Raw genomic sequence first — 9821 nt, forward strand, 5'->3', positions numbered from 1 at the left:
CAGTTTTTTGTTCCTTGCTGCCAGGGTGATGGTTTTCAATTGGGCAGGAGAACAAACAAAAACAATTAACATACACATATCAGACTTTATGACAAAATTCAAGGCAGTTGCCTTACAATAATGAATTGGGAGTGTTTCTTCTCAAATAATTGCTTTTAAATTTTATGTTTCGTATGCATTATTCTTAGGCTTCTTCTATTCTGAGAAATTAAAATGTTTCTAAAGAACAGTGCTACAGTACTAAGATTGTTTAAAAAATGCTATATCTTGACCCCTCTCTAACATTATGCATAAAGTTTAAAAATATCAGACATCTGCCACATTAGTGCTGCCTACCTGAGCCTGGGAAGTGAGTGAGCCAGTACCTCTGGCAAGTATCATCTGCCCATTTCTCACTAAGAATGGACAGACCATACCTTTCAGGACAATCATGCTGCCCACAATCACATAGCTAGAGATTTATCATTTCTCAAGCTGCAATGCAATGGTGTAACTTGATGTAGCCAGATCCTAATATTGTTTTCTGTCCCTGGGCCTAGCTACATATCTTTCTTCACAAAGGAAGTTAATTGGAATACAATGCATGTTTCCTGTGCTGCTCCAAATGTTCAGGTTGTAGGACGGGTCAGGGACACATAGCTGCACTCTAAATTACAGTCAGTTTCTGGGGAGAACTGAAAACACTTGTGTACAGTTTTGACAGTTTAAGGAAAAGCTCTGAGCTGACATCCAGAAAGTCAAAGAAATTAAATACTGAAGCTGTCTCAACAGTTCCCTTCTCGGACACGGACAGGAAAAACATGCATCTCATCCATGTATAGAAACTACCACAAAATTTAATGATTCACAAGTGGTTTGGTAGACTAGAAGGCTCTGGCAAAACCAAGGTTTTTCATGACTAGTCTAGTTACCTATCAGCATGCTTGTACGTGCCACTAACACACTTGTGCAGTAATCCCAGGCTGACACTACCCTGGCTGGCTTCCCATTCTCTTCTAAACAGATTTCCCTAAATTTCTGCAGAAAGCACCAGCTTCTGAATTCTAGAACATGAGACAGCTCACATTGTGTCTAGGTCTGAGCTACATACGCCTTGACTGACAGACCAGCCAAGCATAGTGACTAGGCAAGTCAACAGGTTAAATAAAACAGAAAATGTTCTGAGTCCATGATGCAGATTCTTCTACCCCAGAGCCACTTTCTCTACTCCCAGCTGCTGAGTTTCACTCAAATTGTATAACCTTGGCTTTGTGACTTGTATCACTATAACAAATGCAGCTGAAATTAAGCACTGGATTTAAAAGTTATTAGGAGACAACAAAATCTTATATATCTTGTTTTGTTCAGAAACTGGGCAAGAAAACAGTGTAGCATAATCACTGTGAAAATAACTAATGAATTTTATGTCACTTAGTGTTTCCATTCAGGAGTTACACCACAAACTCAGCAATAACAAAACACAGATTTTTATGTGGTGATAGCATAAATGTATTGGGAGAATGTAGAGAATGTTTCAGTAAAACTGGCTTTGTTTTGCCACTGTGAACAGAGCCCTAAATATAGGTTGCTTCATAATGGTGAAAATTTAACAGAAATACAATTTTATATATATTTTTTGAACTTACCAAGACTGTAGTTGACTGCCCTTCATGGAGATCCCCGCTTCTCTTCCAATTCCATGATGTCTCTCCTAAAGCTTAGGAGAAGTTCAGGGATACATAGCTCAATAAAAGAACACTGACATCAAGTCTAATTAATCTATTCAGTATACATGGAGATTTCTTTTGTGGGATTTTTGGTTGAGGGTTTGTTTGTTTGTTTAAATAAGCATAGTGATTTTTAAAGAATCACTTTAAAATACTAATCCTACTCCCTGGATCAAGATGATGATATCCAAATCTAGGGAATATTTTTAAATAATATTCAAGTCCCAGCTCCTTTTTCTACAAATGACACCCACAGAGCTCTGCTTACCCTTTCTATTGATCTAGCACTAAATATTTACTTGTGTGTTTCCCCCCAAAAAGGCATAGTTGAAATCCAAAGGGTTTATTTGTAGCTGGATTTCAGAAGCTGATGAAAGAAGGAAAGAAACTGAGAAAGTACAGTGACCTCTCCAAATCTTTAGTAAAAAAAAAAAAAGAGACAAAGAATAGTCAGCATGGAAAAGTTAACAGAAAACTGGACATAAGAGAAAAGGTTAACAAGAAACAATGAGTATAAGAAGAGTCAGGGAAGTGAAAGTGATTTAACCAAAAAGGGGATGGAATAAAAGAAACAAAATTATCTTCTTAGCAGAGCAGTGAGAATGAGTTTTTCAAAACTGTTTGACATTGGCTTATCTCTTCTTCAGTTGAAGTAAAAGAATTACAAGAATTCCAAAAAAGCTTTAGGAAACCTTCTAAACCACTTAACTTGAACCATTTAAGCATACGGAGTTATCTAAGCTGTGCTCAGCTAAACAACTAAAAAGGTGCTTAAACTTGAAAATAAATTTAAATAATCTTGTAGTCATTCAGTATTGTCTGCAGTATTGAGCACACATTCAAATCTGAGCCCCAACTCCTTACCCTGCTAACATGCAAACTCCCACTTTGGTGCTGGTCTGGATCCAGCCTGTTGGCTTATCAGACATGCAAAGTACAAGATGCAAGGGACTAACGTGGATTCAAACTCCTCTCAAAAGCCATACTCATTGCAAGTATTGTGACTTAAGTACAAGATTGCTTGATGAAGCACAAGGTAAATAATTAAGTGCTTAAAGCTAATTCAAGACTCAGGTCTAAAAGAAAACTAAAGAAAAAGTGGCTGAGAAAGAAAAAAGACACAGATTGTTGAATTCGCATTAAAAATAAATGACCTCTGGGTTATATCTCAAGTCACTCTGCTTGTAAACTACATCTTTCTGGCTTAAGTATTAAATCTTATTTTGAATACACAAAATGGCAAATAACCCTGGCAAAGGTTAAATTAGTTCAGAGGTTGGTAACAGTCATAAAGTAATTCCTAACACAGGGTATAGTTCAGCTATCAGTATAATGGGCTCATCATCTCTTTCACCTATTTAAATACATTTGCACTTCCAAAACCAATTTAGTAAATACCCGGGAGAGGGTTAATATCCCATATTCCAACCTCTATGGTAACTACTACAGAGATAGGAGGAAATGTGGAAATCATAAGCTGCTAGTAGGGTTCTGTCCCTTTTACTCCTTACTCTACAATGCAGTTACTAAAAGAAAACAGAAAGTGAGCCACTTCTTGAGATACCAAAAAATGCCTGGGACATCTTGGCATCCTATGAATTTCTGATCATTGTGATCTGTCTCACTGAACTATGTATCATTCTCTGCACCATTATTTTAAGCTGTCACCTATCTATATGACCATGAAGACAATAGCAATGCTCAACAACTAAATTCTTACACACACAACCCTCTGCTACCAATATTCCATCCTTTATTTATAGCTGTAAACCAGGAAACTCCCTGTTTTTAAGATGTATTCTTAATAAATCCATACAGATAAGAATCATTACTTAATGAAGGAAAAGCACTAGAGTAAGATTAAAGACCTGATTAAGGCAGTAAGTTAGAGATAGAGAATTAGTTGTTCTATAGATTCAGTCACTTTTTAATAAAATGGTTAAATAGAATAATGTTTAGTGCTTCTCAGGACAATTATGAGCATTACTAAAATTTTATAAATGTTTTGAAGATCAGATTTCAGAATTTCCCAGAAATGGGGAAACTAGAGAAGGAAATTAACAACTTACATCAAGCTGTCTTAAAAGAAATAAATTGAACAGCATAAAACCAAACAAGTTAGCACTACCTAAAGCATTTCCAGATTCCTCACTCCTGCATTCATTTCAGTAGCATGTCATTTAAATGCAGGCATAAATATCTGCAGTTTAAGCTTCAGTCTTTCAAACAGTTCCAGATATCTGAACTTCACTCCTCTAAACAGTGCTATTGATAAAACCACAAAACTACTCATGTGAACAGAGTTAGGCACATGCACAGAACCAAGGCTAAAGAAAGTAAGAAAGAAATTAGCTACAGAAGTCAGTGTATCACTAACAATTATGTTTGAAAAGTCAAGGACAGCTAAGAAGATAGCAAATCTTTAGAAATTAACAGTTGAATTACCAGGAGGAGGGGAGAAATTAGGTAATGGTCCCAGCAATTACCCTACAAAAACCTGACTTCAATACCTATTGAATAATCAAATCAATGCTAGGAAGAAAAAAATAATAATAGAGCATTCCCTGAATAACTTAATATTCACAACAACCACACCATTTTCTCACCATTTGATGAGTCCTCTACAGTTCATGGCTGAAGTTCACGGGTGCTGTGAAGATCACTTGGTAACTGCTCTGCTGTAATTAATCCATGAATAAAGAATAGGCTTCATTTTTCACAGATACCAAGCCAACATTTTTCAAAATCATTAAATATATTAAAACATTTAGAAGTTACAGCTAGGCCGTTTTAGCAAAACTTTATCATAAAACCTAAGTTTAATAACAAATCTTTCTTAAATCTTCAGGGATATGTTCATTATTACAAGTCAGCCCTCTAGCTATGTTAGAGTCAATATTCTAAGATCTGAATAAAATACAGTAAATCCAGCCTTTCAGCTACACCATTAGTCTTAATGCTAAGCTGAGCATTTTAGAGGTTCAAAAATAAATATTGAAAGTTGGCTACTGAAAAAGCAGGAGGTAGTCCACAGTAAAAAAAAAATCCACTAGGTTTTGGGTTTGCCTTTTTTTTTTTTTCATCTGGAAGTTTATAGGAAATCTAATAAAGTAGATTGAAGTCCTAAGCCAGCATACGCTTCTTGCCATCCTTACTGACTACAAAAGCATCCCTAGATCAGGTCTTTGCTGGCAAATTCAGAGCTCTGATTTCACTGTACAATAGTAAATGCTGTCCATTTCAGTCCTTTCTAGAAACAATCCTATCACTGCTAGCAGAATGAAATTGCAAAAGTAATGAATTCCAAATCCTAAATGTGTCAGGGCAAATCAGAGAGTGAATGGCTACAGAAGGAAGTAGAAAACTCACACATGAAAGATTAAACTGAAACTTTAAACTTCTTCCCAAATTTACATAGGAGGCCTGAAGGGAGGCTTACATGAATAACAGGGATCTAGAAGGCTGGAGAAGCATCAGGGGCGGGGTTCATATTAAAAAATAAAGAAAAAAAATGTAATTCCCACTGACTATATGTCCATATGTCATGCAAACACAGAATACCAAAATAATATGTAGATGTGCAATTATTGAAAATATTACTATAATTACTACATGTGGGTAGTACATCTTGGTGCCCTCTAACTGGTCTAACTCACCTAGGAAGGGGACCAGATGAACATAATGGAACAGCATGCAAGCAACCTGGGCAAGCCAAAGAATCTAACTAAGTAGTTACATGGTAATGACACAATGCCAGGTTTTCATTAAAACAAATTCCTCTAATCCTCATAGTTGTAAAATAAATCTTAGAAACACACAGCAAGGTAATTTGTAAAGTACTATGTGCCTGAGTCAGGAGACAGCCTCAAGCTTTCTTATCATCCCTGATGAGCTTCTGTGCCATTTTGGCAGATAAGTACCTTGCTTTAGTTTTGCCACCTCTCAACTGGACCCAGGCAATTCAGTATATCCAAGCACAAAGCCTGCTGCATATAGAAACTCTAAAAGTTCAGGAAGCTGAGCAGATGTCTTCTCAGAATGTGGGTTATTATAAGTCACTCTCTTCCAGCCTATGCCAATTTCTCTAGAATTTCAAATTACAAATTCAGAGTCCCAAGATCCTCTAGGGCCTAACTGCAGGAATCCTAAAGAAATGCCCACGAGGCCACCAGACCAGATCCAGTTGTCAGCCCCTCTTCTGACATAAGGGAACCTGCAGACCAAGGGGGGAAAAGCCCTAATTTCTAGAGACAAAACTTTCCTGGGGCTAGTACAAGTCTATGGAATGCATGTGCCTACAAGCAAAGGGCCATCAGAAACCTAACTGAATTTTGCTTGAAGAACAAAACACATTACTTTGACCTTGCCACACTAACATAAATACATAACATGTATATGAAAGGCAAGACAGATAAAACAAACTGAAAACATTCAACTGCACATGCTCATTCCCCTGGCAACAAGAGAGCAGATAACATGACAAATGCTGGTCATGTCACTTATTACAGAGTTAGGGAGGTTCTCTGACAATATAATGACACTGAAAAGAATTTGCAACGGAGGACAGGCACTACTAAAAGGTGTTCAGGTAGTGGTGTAATGAAAACTGTATGAGGAAAAGAGTCCTATTACAGAAACTGCAGCTTAACCTCATCTTTGCAAGCACAGCAGCCAAGTCTTCCACCATTCTGATGACTCCAATCTGATGATTCTGATGACCCCCAAAATCTGATCTAAAGAACTGACATCGCTTTCGGTGAGGCTTAAAATCCCTTTCTCTCCCTTCCCTCCTCAGCTGTATTCCTGCTGTGACTTTTTGGCTTCACTAGTCACTGAGGAAACAAACTGATGATCCTCTCCCAGATGCTGCAGCTAGAGAATGCCATACCCACTTCGTATAACATGGATTTTTAGACCATAGCAATTGCTTTTCTCACTTTTTCTGATACTCATTTAAATATTTACCCATTCTGATCCTTAAATTATTGCAATTGTGCATTATTTAACTTAAGAGACATGAATGGAAGCTGTAAATCAAGACTAGCACGTTAGCTTTATGTTTCATGCAGTCCTAAGTAATACTGAGAATAATGATTGTGTAATATCACTGTTTAGCTTCTTAAGTCTGAAATACAAGAGTATAATAACAAAGATAACTACTCAGTGTGCTTACACATAATGATAACCATTTCAGTCTGTACAGGATCAGGGCCTATGTGCATCAAGTATGGAATCTGAGAGCACGTGTGAGATATTAAAGGCTGTACAAATTTTTCTTTCATTAAAAATTTTAATGAAACCTTAGGAATGACATCTGAAAAAGCAACAGGGTGATTCATATAAGAGAATACCATGTCCAGTTAAACAGAATGCCATACTACCTTCTATATCTTATTCTTTACATCACAGTTGGAAAAATACATGAAAAATAATAACTGGAATTATTTTAAGGCAAATCTAAATATGGAGAAGTGGTATCAGCACCATAATAATTTTATATTTTTATTTACTATTTTTATTGCTATTTCTACTGCAATGTCCTCTTTTCACAGTCACATAACCTTCAGAAAAAAAATTAAAAATATTATGAGACATTTACTATCACTCTTCAGTTGAAAGGCACATTTTCTGAAAAACTCACTCATGGTAATTCTAATTAAAAAAAAAAAAAAAAGCAAAAATGCGAATACACCGCAAATAATTTTTATTTCCTCCTTTTTAACAGAAAGGTTTTACCAACTGAAGTTTTTTCATCCGGCTAATTTTTTACTGAGAACTTGGTAAAAAAAAAAAAAATGGAAGCAGTTTCTTTAGCAACACCAAACTTCAAATTCAAGGGGGAAAAAAAAAAAAATATATATATATATATATATATATATGAATGCATAATATTACCTACGTTGTTACTTACATGTTTGCCTTGCACTACTTTTTCACTGAGGAGCTCCAGAATGACATACTTCCTGAGCAGCAGCAGTTTTCGTAGCCATGATGGTCTGTGCTTTTTGAGCCCAAAAGCTTGCTGTTTGCAACTGTGTCAGTTGGCTTAAAAAAAAAAAAAAAGGGAGGGGGGGAAAAAAAAAAAAAAAGAGTTAAGAAAAAAGAGAGCATTACCTCTTCCCCCTTCAAAACTCGCTCGGATTATATTTTGGTCAGCGCAGCTCTAGAAGGGAGCAGGGGGATGATGAGAGCATTAGGCCCTGAGCCTGCTAACGTCCGTCTGCAAGTAGTCCAACTGAGTTTATGAGGACTAGCTCACAGACGGGAAGATACTGAAAGTCGGTGGGAACAGGGCTCCCTAACTCTCCTTCTGTGCTTTCGAAAAAAAATCTTCCCCAAACTCACGGGAACAGCAAACAGCTTTGCAGGTCCGAGGCCTCTGCTTTTTGACTGCTTTCCTTTCCCTTTTTCAAAGAATATCAGATTAAAAAAAAAAAAAAAAAAAAAGGAAAGAAAACAGGAATGAAAAAACCACCCCGAAACACGAGCCCCCGCAGTAAAGCACCCCGAGGAGCCCGGCGCTGGCGGGATGCGAGGGGTCTCCGCAGCGCTCGCCGCAAGCCCCTCGGCGGCCAGAAGTCAAGTGCAGGCGGGCGGCCCGGGCGGCACGCAGCCCGCCTGCCTTCCCGCCCGCCTTCCCGCCCGCCGCCGCTGCCCGCACCCTCCAGCTCGCTCTCCCCATCTGCGAAATGGGGAGAGGGGCCCTAGCGCAGCTCTCAGGTACCTTATGATCAGTCACAACTCGGGGCGGTGCGGAGGGGGGGGGGTGCGGCGTGAAAATGAAAGTTCACGTTCCCCCCCCCCACCCTTCCCCCCGGAGCGCTGAGCAGCCGAGGCGGGAGCGCTCTCCGAGCTCAGCCTCGCTCCGTCAAGTTCCTCGGGGAGCTATTTTTTTTCAAATGACCAGCGTACGGCACTCCGGGCCCGATCTGGCCCCGCGATGCGCCCGCACGGCTCCGCTCCGCCGGCGGAGCCCGGGCGGGGGCAGGCGGCGGGCCGGGGGTCCCGGGGCCGCCGCCGCGGAGCCGGTGCGGCTGAGCGCGGGAGGGGGATGGGGAGCGGCGGCTGCCAGGGCGGGATCGGGCCCGGCGTGGGGGGGGCTGCCTGGGCGCGATGTGGGCAAGCGCCGAGCCCTTCAAACCCTCCAGCCTCGGCGGGGTGTGCGGCTGGGGGGGCTGCAACCTGAGCGCTGCGGGAGCCGCGGGGGTCCTGCGAGGCGCGGGGGGGGGGGAAGGCGCTCTCCAGCTTCTCCTCAGGTCCTCTGCGCGCATCCCCCTCCCCCCGCTGGCTTCCTTCCCTGCCTTCCCAAAACGCCCTGCACCCCCCCGAGCGTCTTTACCTTGACAAGTCGGCGGGGCCGGCGGAGGTCTGGCTGCCCCTCTCCCACACACACATCCCTAACGCGCCTCCGCTCCCCCCGGGCCGGCACCCCGGGTGACATTTCTCTGCTTCCCCCCCCCCCCCCCCTTCCTCCTCCTCCTCCTCCTCCCCCCTCCCCATTAGTGGCGGTTGGGTCGGGAGCGCGGGAGCGCGCGCTGGCGGGGAGGGCGTGGAGCGCGCGCGGGCGGGGGGGGCGGGGGGGGAGGGGCGGCACTGACAGCGAGCGCCGTGTCCGCAGCGCTGCCTCGGCGCGAGCCGCGCGCCCCCCCGCGCGCCCCCCCTTCCCTTCCCGGCATGCCCCAGGGCAGCGGGGCTGGCTCTAACGAATTTGAATGAAGAGCCCTGCTCTTTCGGCGCCATTTTCGAGTGATGCCCGATCGCATCGCTGCTGCGGGGGAGCCGCCGCTCGCGGGGCCGCCGGCCGCCCCGCCGCCAAAACTCGCCTCCTTCCCCTTCTGCTTCCCACCGCCTCCCCCTCGTCGCCGCCGCCACCACCGCCGTGCTTCGGAGCGGGGGCCGCCACCGGCATAGAGGCGGTAAGAGCCGGAGGGACCGGGCGCGGCTGGGGCAGAGAAAACTGAGCGGGCGGGCGGGCGGGGGAAGCCCGTGTTCGGAAAACGGGGGCAACCTGTACCTCGTCGCCGCTCGCTGCCGGGAAAAGTCGCCTCAGGAGCAAGTCGCTACACGAGCAAGTCGCCTCAGAAGCCCGGCGGGCAGCGGGCAGGAGGCTCCCGG

At 42.8% G+C, this 9821-nt stretch overlaps 2 long non-coding RNA genes across 8 annotated transcripts in view; one reads left to right on the top strand and one right to left on the bottom strand.

Annotated features, from left to right (window-relative positions):
- The window catches only part of LOC127390361 (uncharacterized), a 47129-nt gene extending 40149 nt beyond the window's left edge, over nucleotides 1-6980 (top strand). The window contains exon 3 of the long non-coding RNA XR_007890889.1: nucleotides 6502-6980. This is a non-coding gene — a long non-coding RNA (uncharacterized LOC127390361). The remainder of the gene's footprint in view (nucleotides 1-6501) is intronic.
- Nucleotides 1-9154, bottom strand: part of LOC127388737 (uncharacterized) — a 43196-nt gene extending 34042 nt beyond the window's left edge. For 3 of the 7 annotated variants that reach the window (XR_007890704.1, XR_007890497.1, XR_007890771.1), the window contains exons 1-4: nucleotides 9046-9154; nucleotides 7618-7751; nucleotides 4313-4384; nucleotides 1626-1696 (exon numbers count right to left, since the gene is read on the bottom strand). This is a non-coding gene — a long non-coding RNA (uncharacterized LOC127388737). Of the gene's footprint in view, nucleotides 1-1625; nucleotides 1697-4301; nucleotides 4385-7617; nucleotides 7752-8051; nucleotides 8108-8430; nucleotides 8511-9045 lie in introns of those variants that run through there. The other 4 variants (XR_007890664.1, XR_007890815.1, XR_007890561.1 and 1 more) reach the window with 4 other exon arrangements.
- Between the last annotated feature and the right edge of the window lie 667 nt (nucleotides 9155-9821).

The sequence above is a fragment of the Apus apus genome, chromosome 1 (genome assembly GCF_020740795.1).
Source record: "Apus apus isolate bApuApu2 chromosome 1, bApuApu2.pri.cur, whole genome shotgun sequence".
Taxonomy (NCBI): Eukaryota; Metazoa; Chordata; class Aves; order Apodiformes; family Apodidae; genus Apus; species Apus apus.